The 4,613-nt window shown below is 45.5% G+C and overlaps 1 protein-coding gene and 1 pseudogene across 1 annotated transcript in view; one reads left to right on the top strand and one right to left on the bottom strand.

The window, feature by feature from the left end:
• The window catches only part of TULP4 (tubby like protein 4), a 219,632-nt gene that overhangs the window by 120,483 nt on the left and 94,536 nt on the right, over nt 1-4,613 (bottom strand). The gene's annotated exons all lie outside the window — the stretch shown is intronic.
• Nucleotides 442-1,303, top strand: LOC105519422 (annotated as a pseudogene).

The raw sequence follows: 4,613 nt of genomic DNA, 5'->3' as shown, positions 1-4,613 counted from the left end.
GGTGCGATCTCGGCTCACTGCAACCTCTGCTTCCCAGATTCAAGCGATTCTTCTGCCTCAGCCTCCCGAGTAACTGGTACTACAGGCACATGCCACCACGCCCAGCTAATTTTTCATATTTTTAGTAGAGATGAGGTTTTACCATGTTAGCCAGGATGGTCTCGATCTCCTGACCTCGTGATCTGCCCGCCTTGGCCTCCCAAACAAAGTGCTGGGATTACAGGCGTGAGCCACTGTGCCTGGCCGATCTGATGGTTTTTAAAATGGGAGTTTCCCTGCACAAGCTCTGTTTGCCTGCTGCCATTCATGTAAGATGTGACTTGCCTCCCACCATGACTATGAGGCCTCCCCAACCACCTGGAACTGTAAGTCCATTAAGCCTCTTTTGTAAATTGTCCAGTCTCAGGTATGTCTTTATCAGCAGCACAAAACTGGACTAATACAGATGACATGGAGAAGATCTGGCACCACACCTTCTGCAGTGAGCTGCTTGTGGCCTCAGAGGAGCACCCAGTGCTGCTGACCAAGGCCCCCCTGAACCCCCAGGCCAACAGAGAGAAGATGACTCAGATCACGTTTGAGACCTTTAACACCCGGGCCATGTACGTGGCCATCCAGACCATGCTGTCCCTCTGCACCTCTGGGCACACCACTGACGTCCTGGACTCTGGAGATGGAGTCACCCATGTGGTACCCATCTACAAGGGCTATACCCTCCCCCATGGCATCCTGTGTCTGAACCTGGCTGGCCAGGACCTGACTACCTCACGAAGATCCTCACCGAGCTCGGCTACAGCTTCATCACCACGGGTGAGCAGGAGATCGTGTGTGACAAGGAGAAGCTGTGTTGCCCTTTGAGCAGGAGATGGCCACCACCACATCCTCCTTCTCCCTGGAGAAGAGCTGTGAGGTGCCCCATGGCCAGGTCATCGCCATTGGCAACGAGCAGTTCCAGTGTCTGGAGGCACTGTTCCAGCCTTCCTTCCTGGGCATAGAATCTTGCAGCATCCACAAGACCACCTTGAACTCATCATGAAAATGTGACGTAGACATCTGCAAAGACCAGTATGCCAATACGTGCTCTCTGGCAGCACCACCATATACCAGGGCATCCCGACAGGATGCAGAAGATCAGTGCCCTGGCACCCAGCACCACGAAGATCAAGATCATTGTGCCGCGCCCCAAGCGCAAGTACTCAGTTGGATTGACAGTTCCATCCTGGCCTCACTGTCTACCTTCCAGCAGATGTGGATCAGCAAGCAGGAGTCAGGCCCCTCCATTGTCCACCACAAATGCTTCTAAGCGGACTGTGAGCCGATATGTAGCTTTTGCTGCCTGGGTTAATTCCGAAGTATAAATTTGCCCCTGGAGGCCGGGCGCAGTGGCTCACGCGTGTAATCCCTGCACTTTGGGAGGCTGAGGTGGGTGGATCACAAGGTCAGGAGATCAAGACCATCCTGGCTAGCATGGTGAAACCCCCTCTCTACTAAAAACACAAAAAAATTAGCCAGGCGTGGTAGTGGGCGCCTGTAGTCCCAGCTACTTGGGAGGCTAAGGCAGAAGAATGGTGTGAACACAAGAGGTGGAGCTTGCAGTGAGCCAAGATCGTGCCACTGCACTCCAGCCTGGGCAACAGAGTGAAACTCTCAAAAAAAAAAAAAAAAAAAAGTGTCCCTGGAGATACTGACTGTATAAGAAGGGCTACAACAAGGAACTTATCCTGGGAGGACAGACTGCAGCTTAGGAACAGGAACAGTAGAACAGGAGGCCAAACAGGGAGTGAGCAAGGGTCCTCACCTGCTTTCCAGCACAGCTCAGGAGCTCAGTGGATGGGGTGGGCTGCAGAAAGTTGCTCTGGCTCAACTAGCATATAGCAAACCACAGGGAAGATTTTTAATGACTTAAATTTCCAGTTAACCGTCAGCTTTCCGGCAGTTGCTGGATATTCACTCCCACAAGTTTTCCACTTTTACTGTTCATGTCAGCCACTTGAGAACAAGACTATAAATATACAAACTTGTTTTTAGTAAACACAACACAAATTATCGAGATATTTATTGTGTGCTGTTATCAGCTGTTATTCTCCCAACATAAGTTGTCAAAAAAAAAAAAAAACCTCCCAAAGCCAGCATTCTGGCACAGAGATAATTTGCTTTCTAATAACTCCAAAAGTCATCATTTATTTTTAGATATAGCTACAAAAATAACCTGAAGACCTTACAAAATCAACTGCCATTTCAAAATGTACACTGTATACTTTCTAAACTTAAGGCTTGAAAGCTAACAGCTTAGTTCAGACCTTTAATATGGCAATATCTTCCTAATAAACATGTCTTCAAAAAACTGATAAACAAAATGTACAATGTTTTTGAGTTATCAAAGATATTCCAATAATAATGTCTAAAATGCTGGCGTCTTACCCCCTTTAATTGGGAAGTGAGGAAGTCCAGTTAATTTTAATATCAGTAGGATTCTCTATTCAGAACACCAGTCTTCATTTGCTTTCTCACAGACAGTCTGCACTTCCCTCAATTCATACAAATAATTTTATAATAGTAATGACAGTCAACACTATCTCCCAATTGAATTAAAAGAAAAACCGATCTGTGACTCCATCCACATCCTCTCTAAACTTCAATTTAATTCAAGTAACAGTTGAGCATTAACCTTGTGCCAGGCACTGGAGATACTGAAAGTTGCAGTGCAGTGTTGCCACACTGGGAGTATGACAAAGCTGAAGGGTAACTGAGGGGTGTGGAAGAGGTGGGAGTGGGGTGTAGGGGCATGGGATGCCAGGACAGGGAAAGCTCCCCATCGGGAGTAAAGGAAGAGTTAGGTTTAGGCAATGTTTGTTTTTTGGTTTTCTTTTAGATTTCTGAGAAGCTCAAAGCAGCTCAAAAGAATTTTATTTAACTTGTCCTCATAATGTCCATGGAAACCTTCACAACTTTCTCATCAATCGGGGGCATTTTGCATACAGAAAAATATATACAGAAGTTTTGTCTAAGACCTTTCCAGCACGTATTTGTAGAGCTAGTGCCAACACTCAGAATCCAAAACATCAGTCTAGAATACCACACTGGCTTTGACTGTTTGATTTTCAACCATATTGAGATATAGATGGAAACACTCTTACAAAAACCAATGATCACTCAAAATTATAAAGAAGTCCTATATATTTTTTAAATGAAAAAAAAAAAAGTGAGGAGGTGTTGTATCCACCTACTAGAGCAATTCCAAAAGCACAGAGCCAGTCACAACACTAGCACCTGAGATGAAACGAATGCAGAGCCAGCGCTCAGATGTGCCACAGACACAGATGAGCGTCTTCGTGTCCAGAGCTGACTCTACCTGCCAAATGCTTAGAAGGGCCTGACCACACCCTGGACCCACAGCTTCACTCTGCGTGGGTTTTCTGCATTGCTTCCAGATGAAAGTGGCTTGGCACAACTCCATTTTTCATCACTAACTATTGTCTAACATTCACATTTTACTTCTTGGGTTGTGGGTCACTTCACACTTCTGACACACATGTTCCACAGATAAAAGCAAACAGTGCGTGCACACATATGCACTATGTTTTATACAGTTCTTGTTAGTTGCCAGGGAAAAACAGCTTCATAAAAGAGGGCTGGCCAGGTGCGGTGGCTCATGCCTGTAAACCTACCACTTTGGGAGGCCGAAGCGGACAGATCGCTTGAGCTCAGGAGTTCGAGACCAGCCTGGGCAACATGGTGAAACCCCGTCTCTACAAAAAATACCAAAATTAGTTGGGCATGGTGGTGTGTGCCTGTAATTCCAGCTACTTGGGAGGCTGAGGTGGGAGGATCACTTGAGCTCGTGACGTCCAGGCTACAGTGAGCTGTGATCATGCCACTTCACTACAGTCCAGGTACAAGAGAACCTGTCTCAAAAGAACTACATCAACAACAACAACAAACCCAAACAAACATTAAAGGCGGCCAACCTGGAAGTACCTGCAGGTTTTATCTTCTCAATCCAAAAATGCTATTTTCTGCTCACTTACTTCAGTACACAGTCTAGAACATCTGTATCAATGGTTCTCTGCTAAGAATTGAAATGTCATCATTCTTTTACATTATACAGTACATTTGTAAATAGAAATGCACAAAATGAACATGAATTACGAGGGGAAAAAAGTTTTCTGATAAAATTCAATTATGATTCTTTCATATTCTGAAAGGCTAGAAATGAAATTCTATATTCCCTAAACTACTACCAGGATGACTTAAGTCATTTCCGACCAATGCAGTTACTTACAAAAAGTACTGAACTGTCTAGACTACAGAATAGGTAAACCAATGGGCTAGATCCCAATTAAAATGTTTAAAGGATAGTGGAGATGCCTGAGGTTTTTTCTTCATATTATTGAGCATTTACCGTACACGAGACAGCATGCTGGAGCCAGACAGCTTGGCTCACATACTCAGAGGATGCTCACGACAGGGAGAGACAGGCAGGTAAATAATTATGAGTTCAGTGAAATGCTAGAAACATGCAAAGTGGGCCGGGCGCGGTGGCTCAAGCCTGTAATCCCAGCACTTTGGGAGGCCGAGACGGGCGGATCACGAGGTCAGGAGATTGAGACCAT

The sequence above is a fragment of the Colobus angolensis genome, unplaced genomic scaffold (genome assembly GCF_000951035.1).
Source record: "Colobus angolensis palliatus isolate OR3802 unplaced genomic scaffold, Cang.pa_1.0 Scaffold35, whole genome shotgun sequence".
Lineage (NCBI taxonomy): Eukaryota > Metazoa > Chordata > Mammalia > Primates > Cercopithecidae > Colobus > Colobus angolensis.
The sequence above is the reverse complement of the archived record's forward strand: the minus strand, read 5'-3'. Positions and strand labels throughout refer to the sequence as shown.